At 44.4% G+C, this 14,725-nt stretch overlaps 1 pseudogene; it reads left to right on the forward strand.

Annotated features, from left to right (window-relative positions):
* Nucleotides 1-2,370: 2,370 nt before the first annotated feature.
* On the forward strand, nucleotides 2,371-13,022 carry LOC108491649 (annotated as a pseudogene).
* The last annotated feature ends 1,703 nt before the right edge of the window (nucleotides 13,023-14,725 follow it).

Below are 14,725 nucleotides of genomic sequence, written 5' to 3' on the forward strand. Positions count from 1 at the left end.
TATTATTCTTTCATTGTGTTTTGAATTTCTTTTGTTGTTTATGATTCTGATATGAGAATTAAGTTGAAGTATCCTTCTGTTTGTATTTCAGGGTGCCTAGGTCCTTTCCTTATTGGTTATGTAAGGCTGGTTGGTACAGGTTTTAGGTTCTCTCAAGTATTATTTTGGAGGGAACTGATGGCTTCAGATCAGCTATTCAGGAGCAAGCACAGAAGCCCAAGTCAAGTTCCAGTCAGGTACACTCAGGCTTCTTTCTAAGGTTTGGACCCCTATTAACAGGAACTCAAGAGAAAATTTGGGAAATTCCTTAAGGGGGAGGGGCAATTTTGGGACTCTCACTTTGGCTGCTGTTGAGAGACCTGAGTGACTCCATCTTGGATAAAACCTCCATGGGACTGACCCAGCCCTGAACCCTGTTCCAGGAAAAACCACAAAAAAGTATACATGGAACAGATAGAGAACAACTCCCCTGCCAAAGGTCAATTAACGAGGGACAGGAAAGTACTAAAAGTCCAGATGTCTCTTCAGATTTCCTGAAGGCAGCAGTTTATGGTTTGGCACTGGGCTTCAACCAATCAGATGCTTGCCAGGCTGGAGACCCCTCACTTGCTGAACTTGCTGAAATAAACCTATAAAAACCTCTGTCTCCCAAAGCAAGGGGTCTCACATCTGAGATCCACTGGGTTGGTGACAGAGTGGGCCCAAGCTTAAGCTTGCAACAATAACAAAACCCTTGTGTGTTTGCATCGTTCGGCTCCTTGGTGGTCTTTGAGGTCTCGCGAACTGGGCACAACATCTTGGGGGCTCGTCCGGGATCCCCAAGAAACCCCCCCCCAACCCCCAAACCGAAGGGTTCCTGGCTGGCCGGTAAGTGTCTGTTTACGTCTAGTTGTACCTGTCTGTGTCTGTCCCAGCTTTTGCTTTGAGCCTCGAGGCAAACTTGTGAACAGTGTGGTCAGGAGCAGTAAGAGCGGATGTGCTGGATGACTGTGACCACAGAGGTCTAGAAGATGTTCCAGACCCCCGCAGAGGGAACGGAGGGCCCTGGACTCTGTTGATTTCTGTGAAAGGACAAGGCAGGTCGCTCCTGTGGCACATCAGTTTGCCACTGTCCTACTTTCAGTTTTTCTTTCGCATGAGTGGGGGAATTTGCTACTTGGCCTTCTGTGTGTCTTTCTGGCTCTTTGTTTTGTCTTTGGTTGTCTATTTCTCTATGGCTGAGATGGATGCAATGGGACAGACTTCCTCTACACCCCTAGACCTGGTTCTTGCACATTTTGGAGAGGTTAAGACTCAAGCCCATAACCTCTCTGTTGCTGTCAGGAAGGATAAACCAACTACTTTCTGCAGGTCTGGATGGCCCACTTTCAATGTGGGATGGCCCTCAGAGGGGACCTTTGATCCTGCTGTCATTAACGTGGTTGAGAAGAAAATTATTCTTCAACCACGTGTAGGACACTCAGATCAAATATCATACATAGTAGTCTGGGGAGATTTAGTTAATAACTCCTCTCCTTGGGTCAAGTCTTTTCTTCCTTTACAGAAAACTGAGGTGCTGACAGCTGCAGAACAGAAAACGACAACCCAGAAAGCACCTAAGCCTAAAACCAAACCATCAGTACCGTCACTGTACCCTGTCTTACAGGGCAGCACAGAAGAAGATCTAATTTTTCCTCCCCCTCTTTATCCACCTCCTCCACATGAGGTACCCCCTCCAGAACCAGCACCCCTGGTACTAGATTCTTCACAGGCACAGGGGGGACTGGCTCAGGGGACTAGGAGTAGAAGGGTAGCAACACCAGAGGGTCCAGACTCTACTGTTTTACCCCTCAGAGTCACCAGCCCCACGGATGAGGCTGGCAACCAGCCCCATCACTATTGGCCATTCACCACTAGTAACCTGTACAACTAGAGAACCCAGAATGCTCCCTTTTCTAAAAATCCTAAGGAGCTTATTAATTTATTAGAAACTGTCTTATTCACACACCAACCCACTTGGGGTGATTGTCATCAATTATTACAGGTCCTGTTTACCACAGAGGAAAGGGAACATATCCAAACAGAAGCCAGGAAATTAATTCCTGGCAATACTGGTGTCCCTACTACTGACCTAACACTGATGCTGCCTATCCACTGACCAGGCCTGATTGGGATTATAATACTTCAGAAGGTAAGGAGAGGCTTCTGGTTTACTGCCAGGCTCTGTTGGCAGGTCTCAAAGCAGCTGCTCGTAGGCCAACTAATTTGGCAAAGGTACACAATATTAGTCAGGAACTAAATGAAAACCCAGCTGTGTTCCTGGAGCAAATAATGGATGCCTCCCACAGGTACACTCCATTAGACCCGGAGGCCAAAGATAATATAGCGGCAATGGCCATGGCTTTTGTTAACCAGTTGGCTCCAGATATAAAAAAGCTCCAAAGAGAGACTGGGTGAAAAGAGCTTAAGGGATTTAATAACTGTGGCTGAGAAAGTGCAAAATAATAGGGATAATGCAGAGGAAAAACAGATAAAGGCAGAAAGGAGGCAGAACAAGGACCTGGCAAGGATCCTGCTGGCTGCCACTGTGGATCCAGAGGACCGACAGAGGCATCTGAGACAGATAGCATCAGGAAAAGGAGTTTCTTGCAGCCTGTGGATGACCTACTTGTGGTGGCAGACAGCCAAGAGGCTTGCATGGACAGCGCAGAATGCCTGTTGCAGACGTTGGGAAGCTTGGGCTATCCGGCCTCTGCTAAAAAGGCCCAACTATGCAAACAACAGGTCCACTACTTGGGCTATATACTCAAAGAAGCACTGCTGGTAAAAGATGCTGACAAACTGACTTTGGACCAGAACTTGACCATCACCATGCCACATGCAATTGAAGGAGTTTTAAAGCAGCCCCCAGACAGATGGCTAAGTAACGCCCATATAACTCATTATCAGGCATTACTTCTTAATCCTGCTAGAACCACCTTCCAGGTACCAGTTGCCCTGAATCCAGCCACATTCTTGCCAGACTTGGATGCCCCCCTGCATGATTGTGCTGGAATCCTGGCCCATGGCCATGGTACCCGATCAGATTTAAGAGATACCCCATTATCTGATGCTGAAATAACCTGGCTCACTGATGGGAGAAGCTTTGTCTAGGACGGCAAGAGGTGTGCAGTGGTGGCTGTAGTATCATTAACCAGCATCATTTAAGCAGAGCCTCTGCCCACTGGCACTTCGGCCCAAAAGGCTGAACTTATTGCCCTAACTAAGGCTTTGGTATTGGAAAGGACAAAAAGCTTAATGTGTATCCAGACAGCCAATATGCCTTTGCCACTGTGCATATTCATGGGGCAATATATCAGGAATGGGGCTTATTAACTGCAGAGAAAAAGATTGTCAAATATAAAGAAGAAATCCTAACATTGCTGAAGGCTCTCTGGCTACCAAAAATTGGCAATTATCCACTGCCCAGGTCATCAAAAAGGGGACAATCTGATTTCCCAAGGAAACAGTCAATCAGATCAGGCAGCTAAACAAGCTGCCCTCCAAATTAACCCAATCTTGGTCACCACACTAATTGACCCAGGTGACCCAAACCTCCCTGAAAAGCCCAAAAACACCGGGGAGGACCTGAAATGGATAAAGGGACTGCCGAGGATCCAATGCCTGGAAGGATGGTGGAGGTCAGCATAAGGAAAGCTCATCCTCCCAGAAAAATTAGAAAAACAAATGTTGGCAAAAATACACCGTTCTTCCCACATGGGCATCAAGGGGATGCAGGACTTAATTCAACATGATGAAGTAAAAATCAAAGAGGCTAATTTAAAGATTAAAGACATTGTCAATGGCTGTAAAGCTTGCCAACTCACTAATGTGGTGCCAAATATTAGAAACCCAGGAATCAGACTTCAAGGGAGAAAACCTGGAGCCTATTGGAAAACAGATTTCACTGAGGTAAAACCTGGCAGGTATGGATACCGTTATTTGCTAGTCTTTGTAGATACTTTTTCAGGATGGACTGAAGTCTTTCCCACTGAACATAAAATGGCTCAAATGGTGACAAAAAAAACTGTTGAAAGACATCCTCCCCAGGTACGACTTTCCACAGATGATAGGGTCAGATAATGGACTGGCTTTTATGTCCAAGGTAAGTCAGAGTCTGGCCACAGTTCTGGGGATTGATTGGAAACTACATTATGCTTATAGACCCCAGAGTTCAGGACAGGTTAAAAAAAAATAAAACTCTAAAAGAGACCTTAACTAAATTGACCTTAGAGACTGGTGGTGACTGGGTGACTCTCCTTCTGTTCGCACTCTACCAGATGGGATTAACCCCCTTTGAGATCATGTTTGGAGTGCCCCCTCCCATTATTCCTAACCTCCAGGCAGAGAATATTACTGAATTTAAAGATCGAGATCTGTTGGACGACCTCAGGGGAATCCAATGGTCCCATAAACATGTGCTCTTTATGAGACAAGACCCCCCCAAGAACCTCATCGATACCGACCCAGTGACTGGGTCTACATTAAGAGGCATCGACAAGGATCCTTAGAGGAATGGTGGAAGGGGCCCTATGTCATCCTACTGACCACCTCCACAGCCCTCAAAGTGGATCATGTAGCATCGTGGATCCACCACACACATGTATGGCCAGCTGACCCATTCGCCGTAGAGGACTGCACATCCCCAGCTTCATGATGGAGAGTTTCAAAGATCCCAACAATCTGCTCAAGCTAAAGCTCACCCGATTTTCAAACTGTTGACTGTATATACTCTGTTCCCCATGGTAGCCGCTCCCACTCTGGGAAGCCTGCATCAACCTATGAATCTGACTTGTGTCCTCCAAGATGTGATAGGAGGCAATATTTTGTTTCAGATCTCCCAAGTAGCGCTTCCGGCTACTTGGTTCCCAACTCTGCACTCCCTTTCTTTGATTTCAATCCTAAGGGAGGCGCACATCCTTACGCTCTAACTAACTCTCCAGGCCCATACAGAAAACCAGGCCAGTTCTATGTTTGCCCAGGGCCTGGAACTCCAAAATACAAGTCCCAGAGAAACAGGTGTGGAGGGGATACCTCTACTTATTGTGCTCGCTGGGGCTGTAAAACAACGGGACACATATGGTGGACCCCTCAGGGAGGAGATCTTATTAAGGTAATGTGAGAGCAACTGATACCCACTATTAGTCCCTCCAGAGTCTGGCTAATAAAAAACATAAAATGAGAGAGCATCCGTGATTGGGCCCCCAAGGTACTAGTCAGAGGGGGGGAAAGAGAGACCTGAGTGATTCCATCTTGGATAAAACCTCCATGGGACTGACCCAGCCCTGAACCCTGTTAAGGAAAAAACCACAAAAAGTATACATGGAACAGATAGAGAACAACTCCCCCACCAAAGGCCAATTAACCAGGGACAGGAAAGTACTAAAAGTCTAGAGGTCTCTTCAGATTTCCTGAAGGCAGCAGTTTATGGTTTGGCACTGGTCTGCAACCAATCATATGCTTGCCAGGCTAGAGACCCCCTACTTGCTGAACTTGCTCAAATAACCCTATAAAAACCTCTGTCTCCCAAAGCAGGGGGTCTCACATCTGAGATCCGCTGGGTCAGTGACAGAGCTTAAGCTTGCAACAATAAAAAAAACCTTGTGTGTTTGCATTGGTTGGCTCCTTGGTGGTCTTTGGGGTCTCACGAACTGGGCACAACACTGTATTCTCAGCCCCTATCCCAGAGGGAGACCAAAACCTGGCACTCTTTGGTGGTGTGCTGAGATCACAGCAGCTACACTGATGGAGGTTGGAGGCCACCCTCTCAGGGTATCTGCTAGGATCTCAGCCTTAGCCTACTGTGATGGCTAATCCTGGGTGTCAACTTGATTGGATCTGGGATTAACTGAAATGAAAGAGATCTTCTTGATTGGATCATCTAAAGCTGGAAGACACACCCTAAATGTGGGTGTTACCTTCTGATGGCAGCCAGTATAAAAGGCCAAGGCAGAGGAGAATGCCAGGCTTCTTGCTGCTTGCCTTCTCTCTCGCTGGTGAGTTCATCTTGCTGCTGTAGACTGAAGACTAGCTGATCTTTTGGAATTCATCAGACCTTCAGCACCAGATTGGGACTACTGAGACATCCAGCCTTGTGGACTGAGCAACTATGGATTCTCAGCCTCTTCAGTGTGGTGCAGCCATTGTTGGACTACTCAGACTCTATCCTGTGAGCTAAGCTGATAAATCTCTATACATATATATTCATTCTACCGGTTCTGCTTCTTTGGAGAACCTTGAGTCATATACCTACCAAAGCTAGGTCTATCCTGGGGCTTTGGGAAGGGCCTCACAAAATCCCAGGTAAGGGGATAGGTATGGCACAAATAGGGGAAGCTTACCACCACATGGAGGCAGGATCGGGGCGGGCAGTCTTGGGCAGTCCCCTGCATTCTCAGCCCCTGTGCCAGAGGGAGGCCAGAAGCTGGCACTCTTTGGCCATGTGCTGAGATCACAGCCACTACACCAATGGCCAGAGCCCACCCTCTCAGGCTGTCTTCTAGGATCTCAGCCTTAGCCTACCCTTTTGTCGGGTTCTTAATCCCAGCAATGAGGAAGGTAACTAGTAAAAAATAATTAAATCTAGTGATTCTAGGATGCCAATGAGATCCTGGTAGCCAACAGGTCCAGAATAGCATGGCCATCTAAGAATCCAAGACCTCATTAGATTTTTTTTTTGTTTTTTTTGTTTTTTTTCCCCAGTGTTGGTAATTGAACTTAGATTCTTACATATACTCTACCACTAGCTATATCCCCAGTCCCAGGTGTGTTTGCTTGTTTTGTAGTACTGAGGATTGAACCTAGGGCATCCTGTATGGAAGGTGAGCACTCTACCACTGAGCTACAGACCCGGCCTTTTGGGTTTGTTTGGGTTTTTTGTTTGTTTGTTTGTTTTGGGTTTATTGTTTTGTTTTGGGTAGTACTGGAAGTCACTAGCTTTTAACTCACTTATTCCTGCAGCCCCCTCCCTCACCCCATGAGAACACTCTGACATATCTCTCTAGGAGGCCCAGGCTATGAGTTCCCACTGACAAGATTGCCCTGGGGAGCTGAGCCACCAGTAGTTTAAGGACTCCCAGAATTCCTTGGAAGCCCTTGAAGGGCCTCCCCTGCCTTCCCAAACCTTGAGGACTCTCAGCTGATTGAGCCACCTTCAACCTTGGCCTGAGAGACGGAGTAGGAATAGGAGGTGAGGCCAACAACACCCCTTTCCAAACCCCCACCGCAGACCAAAGCTGATGGGCACACTTTTAAGGAGCAGAGTCAGGAGTCATGGAGAGCAGAGATACACCTACACAAGAACTTTCCAGACCTGTGGGCACAAGGAACCAGAGAACTATTCAGCTTTCCCCTTAGTTTGTTCATTCAGTCTATGGACATTTATGGCCTGTTTACTATGTGCTTGCTCTGCAGATGAGGCTCTAAAAATGTTACTGGCATTATCTAGAGTCAGAAAGGCTGGGTTCACAGCTTGCAGGAAGCACGGCATCCCTAAACTTCCGACTCCTTATCTTTGGCCTAATTCTTGTTTTACTACAGCAAGGGAGGGAGGACATCCTGCTAGGAAAGTTTTTGGTAAACCCTGCAGCACTAGGTAAATGTCAGACCACTAAGTAAATACAGAAAGAGTGGCCAGGTGACTTTGAGGCAAAGGTTCTTCCAAGAATTTATTATTTTCTTTCAGACAAAATTAGTGCTAAATGATGCAAATGCTTAAACCCACAAACCTCAGAAAAGTACCCTTCCCCATCCAACCATAATAGTTAATTCACCGAGAAGAGCCCGATAAAGTCAAAATAAGACAAGCTTCTCATTAAAATGGTCAGTTCAGAAATATGGAATGCAGAGGACTTGGGCTATAGCTCAGTGGGTAGAGCATTTGCCTAACATGTTCAAGGTCCTATGTTTGATCCCCACCACTGCCAAACAAACAAAAATACAAATCTGGGAGCTGAAGAGAGAGTCAGTGGTTAAAATCTCTTAATGATCTTGAAGAGGACCTGGGTTTGGTTTCTAGTACCACATCAGGTAGCTCCCAACCACCTGTAACTCCAGTTGCAGGGAATCTCACACCCTCTTCTGGCCTTTTCAGGTATTGCATTCATGTGGCATACATAAACTCATGCAAGCACACATACATAAATAAAAATGAATAAATATCTGCTGGGTATGGTGGCACATGCCTTTAGTCCCAGCACTCAGGAGGCAGAGGCAGGCAGATCTCTATGAGATCGAGGCCAGCAAGCATCAGGCTAGCTGAGGCTTCAGGGAGACACTGTCTCAAAAAAACCAAAAAAAATTTTTTAAATGAATAAATATTCAAATATATAGTGGGGGTCCTATACCTGTCACATTGATGCCTAAAGGAATGGGAATTGTACCAGAACCATACCACATCACTTACCATATCATCACAGAAGCCAATGACTCTCCTAAGCTTTGCCATCATCCACGCCCACATATACATTACAGGGGTTTAACATACTGCATTGCTACTTTAACCCACCACATGGTCCTGCTGGACCCAAGACCTATATTTGAACAGAAGGGTTTCAGAGCCCCGGTCCTCCTCCCTGGTGGCAAGTGAGAGTTATTTTCAGGGCTTTAAAAGGGGTATAGAGGCTTCATTCCTCAAAAGGATTTCTGTTGTGATAATCTGTGAAGCCTGGGCACCGGCATATTTTTGAAAGCTCCAAGATGGATCTAATGTTCAACAGAGATTGTCAGTTCTAGGGTGGCAGATTTGCCAAATAAAATTTTTATTTTGTTTTATTTTCTAGTCTTTTTGAGACAGGGCCTCCCTGTAGCCCCAGCTGGCCTGAAACTCACTATGTAGACCAGGCTGGCCTTGAACTCATAGAGATCCACCTGCCTCTGCCTCCTGAGTGCTGGGTGGGACTAAAGGCATGCACCACCATGCCTGGCTTTATTTTATTTTTTGAAACTGGATCTCATGTAGCCCAGGCTGGCCTTGAATTTGTTATATAGTCAAAGATGATGTAGAAATTCAATCTTCCTATCTCAGTGAGTGTTCACCATTATTGATAGATACCAAGGGCAATATTAAAATAAGTTAGTACTGGGGCTGGAAGTGGAGCTCAGTTGGTAGAGTGCTACCTAACATGCATGAACCTCTAGGTTCAATAACCAGCACCACAAAAGAACAAATATGGTGGACTGGAGAGATAGCTCAGCAGTTATGAGCACTCAATGCTCTTGCAGAGAATCCAGGTTTGGTTCTCAGCACCCACAGGGAAGCTAACAACCATCTGTAACTCCAGTTCCAGGGGATCTGATGCCCTATTCTGGCCTCTGTGGGCATTGGATATTTGGGTGCACTTATATACATTAAGGCAAAATACTCATATACATAAAATATAAATAAAAATTTAAAAATCTTTTAAGAACTGGAGAGATGGCTCAGTGGTTAAGAGCACTGATTGCTCTTGCAGGGGACCCGGGTTCGATTCCCAGCACTCACATAGCGGCTACAATATTCTCTCTTTGTTCTGTACATTTAGTGTTTTTACTATGATATGTCATAGGGAGCTTCTTTTCTGATCCTGTCTATTTGATGTTCTATGTGCTTCCTGTATTTTCAGGAAATTCTCTTCTATAATCCTGTTTAAGATCTGGTCAGCACTATTAACCTGAATTCCTATGATCTGTAGATTTGGACTTTTCATGGTGTTCCACATCTCTTGCATATTCCATTCCTGTATTTTTTTAAATTTTCCATACTCTTTGCTTGAGTGGTCCAGTTCTTCAACTTTATCCTCCAGTGTTGATATTCTGTTTTCCATTTCATTCATTCTTCTTCATTTCTGCCTGAGTTTTCTTCAATGTTTTGATCTCTTTTGTGAATTCATACAGAAGTTTATCCCTATCTTCTTTTATTTCTTTGATTTGGTTGTTTGTGTATTCTTTAACTTCATTGAATTCCTTGATCATGTTTATGATTGTTCTTTTAGATTCAGTTCCAGGGGATCTGAGGCTGTCTTCTGACCACCTCTGGCTTTGCATGACTTACATACATTCAGGCAATGCACTCATACACATAAAATAAAAATAACAAAATATTTTTTTAAATCTTTTACAAGAGAAGAAACTGAGGTGACAATAGTATACAAGAATGCTTACCTTCTCCCTCATTTTTCTGAAAGCCTAAAACTGTTCTAAAAAATAACCTATTAGGTAAAAAATATTATCAGCTGGTACTACTTAGATACTGGCAAGTTAGATGGAAGCTCAGTCCCACAGGGGCCCACACAGCAGGAAAGAGACTTCTAGTTCTTGAATCAGAAGGACGAGAGTCAAGGGCAGAGGTGGCACTTACGTACATGCAGGCAATATACTCAATATACAGAAATTTAAATTAAAATAATAAATAAAATTTTTTTAAAGATTATGGGAGTGTACCACCATATCTGGTTCCCCTTACCTCATCCTTATCTGGAGAAAGTCAGACATGAAAGGGCCCCTCTGTTTTTGTTTTGGGTTTTTTTTTTGTTGTTTTTTTTTTTTTTTTTTTTTTTTTTTTTTTTCTTTGTGTATTCTGTATACTAACTCTTTGTCAGAAGTACAGCTGGAGTGTAGACCAGGCTGGCCTTGAACTCACAGAGATCCTCCTGCCTCTGCGTCCCAAGTGCTGGGACTACAGGCGTGCGCCACCATGCCCGGCTTGTTTCTGTTTTTGAGACAGGGTCTCCCTGTAGCCCCAACTGGCCTGGAACGTGATATGAAGCCCAGGCCTGCCTTGAACTCACAGAGGTCTGCCTACCTCTGTCTCCCAAATGCTGGGATTAAAGGTGTGTGCCACTATGCCCAACCCTTAACACTCCTCTGATTATTTGTTTCATCTCCCTGTTTTATAGTGGGGAAAGTGGCATTTGGAATACTAAACCAACTTGGCTAGTCATATGACCAGCATGGCAGAGCCATGGCTGGACCCCAGGTCTCTTGAATATTACCCTGCAGCCCCAATGGGACTATGTGGCATACATATGCCACTGCTCTGGCCAAATGTGGTCATGGTAATTCTCACTTCCTCAGTCTAAGTGCACATGGCATTGCGTCCTCAAGGAGACTCTACCTGTGGTTCACAGGGCCACAGGGTTGTTCTGTGTGAGTGGCCCTCAGTAATGTCACTGGGACTTGTCCACAGGTGACTTCACGGAAGTGCAATCATGTCACACTCCTCCCCTTTGCTTCAGTTCCATAGCTCAGTATCTTTCCAGAATGTTCACTCAGGTCAGCATGTGCTTTAGAAAAGCTAATGGGTAGCCCAGACTCAGTGTACTGTAATAAGGGGTTTGGTTTTACAACGAGGAAGAATTTCTTGCCCAACAGCATAAACGAGTGGTTTTCAAGTTAAAATTATGTCACCCGGTGGCTTTCAGATGCTGGCCATGAATGATGCTTAAGAATGCTTTCTTTCCAATAAGGCAGAGCAGAGGGCACACAACTAACAGTGCACTGCTGGGGCTCAGGGAGCAGTTAGCTCCCACTTGTTCCTGAAGTGCTGAGCTGACAGACTTCCCAAGAAATATCCAGTCCCAGACCAGAGTCCTGCTTTGAGAACATAGTTCTCAAAGGGCAGAGTAGAAAGGTCTCATAGTCCTGGTAAGCGCCAGTTGCCTTAAAGACACAACTATTGCTGGGTAGGTTTCTTTTGATATCAATGCTTATAATTTGGCTTGGAGCTGCCATCTCCAACACAGCAACTACCAAACCAGGCATGGCAATGTATATTATTTATAAAGTATTTAAAATTTTTTATTACATTTATTTATTTACTTTGCAGGGGAGAAGTAGTGTACTTACATGTGGAGGTCAGAGGACAACATGCAGGAGTCAGTTCTTTCCTTCCCCATCTGGGTCCTGGAAATCAAACTCAGATCATCAGCCTTGGCAGCAGGCATCTTTACCTGCTGAGTCACCTACATGAGCCGTATCTCAAAAAGCAAACAACAAAAAAACAAATAAAAATATTTATGCAGTTAAAATAGACATTAAGTTTCCTATGTTATTCTTCTAGCAGATATTTAGAACAGTTTCTGCTGCAGTCCCTACGGCAATGAGAGAGACATTTATCTTGGGGAAATGGAAGACAGAAGTTAAATAAGTAACCACTTTAAGTGTATGCAAACACCCCAAAGATGATGAAGGAATCAGTATCTGAATAAACTTTATTAACCAAACATGGTGGCACGTGTCTTTAATCCCATCACTTGGGAGGCAAAGGCAGGTGTCTCTCTATCTCTGTAAGATTGAGGCCAGCCTGGTCTACATAGAGAGTTCCAGGCCAGCTGGGGCTACAGGGAGATCCTCCAGTTCCAGGGGATCCAATACCCTCTTCTGGTTTCCATAGGCACTGCATAACACAGTGCACTTACATACAGACAGGTAAAACACTCATACACACAAATAATAAATAAATAAATAAATAAATAAATAAATAAATAAATAAATAAATAAATAAGTAAATAAATAAGCAAACAAATAATAAATAAATAAAATATTTTTAAAAAAATAATGCTAAAGAGTTTGAATCATGGTGTGGCAGAATCTCTCCTATGTCTGACTGACCTTTGCCTTGCTTGTCTACACTTCAGCACAATCCGAGATGGCTGGGGTAAGGCTGGAAAGGACTCCAGAAAGACCAAGACAAAAGTAGTTTCCAGACTCTTAGAGAGCAGACTTGCAGTTCCCTATGGGCAATATTCATCGACCCCTGAGATCTAAGACAACCAGTCACTGACCTGTGGACACAACTGCCACTGTGTACAGTGCAGCCATCCTGGAGTACCTCACCACAGAGGTACCTGAATTGGTAGAAAAATGCATCAAAAGACTTAAGGTAAAATGTATGTCACTTGCAACTTGCCATTCGTGGAGATGAAGAATTGGACTCTCTCATCAAGGCTACAATTGCTGGTGGTGGTACTATCCCACACATTCACAAATCTCTGATTGGGAAGAAGGGACTACAGAAGACTATCTAAGGATGCCTGGATTCCTTATCTCAGGACTCTATAAATATTCTTAACAGCTGGGCGTGGTGGTGTACACCTTTAATCCCAGCACTTGGGAGGCAGAGGCAGGCAGATCTTTGTGAGTTCAAGGCCAGCCTGGTCTACATAGTGAGTTCCAGGACAGCTGGGGCTACAGAAAGACCCTGTCTCAAAAAGACAAAAAAAAAAATTCTTAACAGCTGTCCAGTGTTGGTGATTCCAGTGGACTGAGAAACACAATTTTACCTTTTTGTAATCATATTTGAACAAGTTAGAAGCTTAATCAGCTTTCCAACCAAACAAATTTCTGCATTAGAGTCTTAACGGTATTTGCTACTGTGGCTTCAAAGAAGCTATTGATTCTGAAGTAGTGGGTTTTGATTGAACTATTTTTAAAAAACTGGATTTTAATTGTGATGCAGATGTTATAGTAACAAACATTCGGTTTTGTAAAGACATTATTTCCACTCTGGTGGGTAAGCTCAATTAAGGTCATATTCTCCCCCCCCCAAATAATAATATTAAAGACTAAATAAAGTCAGCCCAGTGGCCTGTTCCTGTCATCCCAACACACAGGAGGCTGGGGCAGTAGGATTGCCACAGGGATACATAGCAAGATCTCATTTCCACACTCCCCCACAAAGAAAAGACTAGAAAATATCTCTTCCTTGGTATACCATCATTTTATTACCACTTTGTTCATGATGGACATTTGGAATATTCCTAGTGTTTGATTATTGTAAACAATATCTTTACATGGGTCTTTTTATTTATTTTTTATTTTATTTTATTTATTTTTAGCCTTTTTGAGTCAGGGTCTCCCTGTATCCCCAGCTGGTTTAGAACTTACTATGTAGACTAGGCTGGACTGGATCTCACAGAGATTCATTCATTGGCCTCTGCCTCCTGAGTGCTGGGACTAAAGGCGTGCACTCCCACCATTTTTTTTGGGGGGGGTGGGTTGAATAGTTTATGATGTCCAGAAGAGAGTTACTTACAAAGGCATACACCTGTGGGCTCTTTTCCCTACACCTCAGCTGAGCTTTCAGCTCTGCGCTCCCGCCCCCTCCCTCCAGCACTGGCCAAGATGGCAACTTCCTATGATCTCCCAGCTTCCTCTGTGCCTGTCCTCTCATGCAATTGAAGCTGACAAATTGGGTGCGAGGGCTAACTGTCTCTCCCTCCGTCTATGGAGTCTCTTAGGGTTCAGACATTCAGCTGTTACTGGCTCTTTCAGAGGATACGCCTATCCAACACTCCACCCCTTCCACCAGCTCTCACAATCTTTCCACCAATCTTCTGCAAGAGTCCCCAAGCCTTGGAGGGGGTGAAAGATCCAGGACAATCCTTCTTTTATTGTGGCAAGATATTGAACTCCTATGCTTCCTCGTCATCCGTTTCTAAGATGTGGCTGTTGATCCATCTTAGTGGTGTCGCCCCTATTATAAAGACAAATGGAAAGAAGCAAACATGAGTGTAAATGCTTAGAAGACATAGTAGTGTACTACATTTATCGAACAGAATACTTGCAATGGCTTCCCTGTTTGGGGGATGGGGTGGGTTATAGCCTTTCCTGACATACGGGGTTGTGCCACCACCTTTTTATATATAAAACCTTTTTATATATAAAACTCCATACACTTTTAGAGTGCATCCCTAGGCCAATCATGGTGGAACAAACCTGTAATCCTTGT

This window comes from Nannospalax galili, unplaced genomic scaffold (assembly GCF_000622305.1).
Source record: "Nannospalax galili isolate Female #2095 unplaced genomic scaffold, S.galili_v1.0 scaffold100, whole genome shotgun sequence".
Lineage (NCBI taxonomy): Eukaryota > Metazoa > Chordata > Mammalia > Rodentia > Spalacidae > Nannospalax > Nannospalax galili.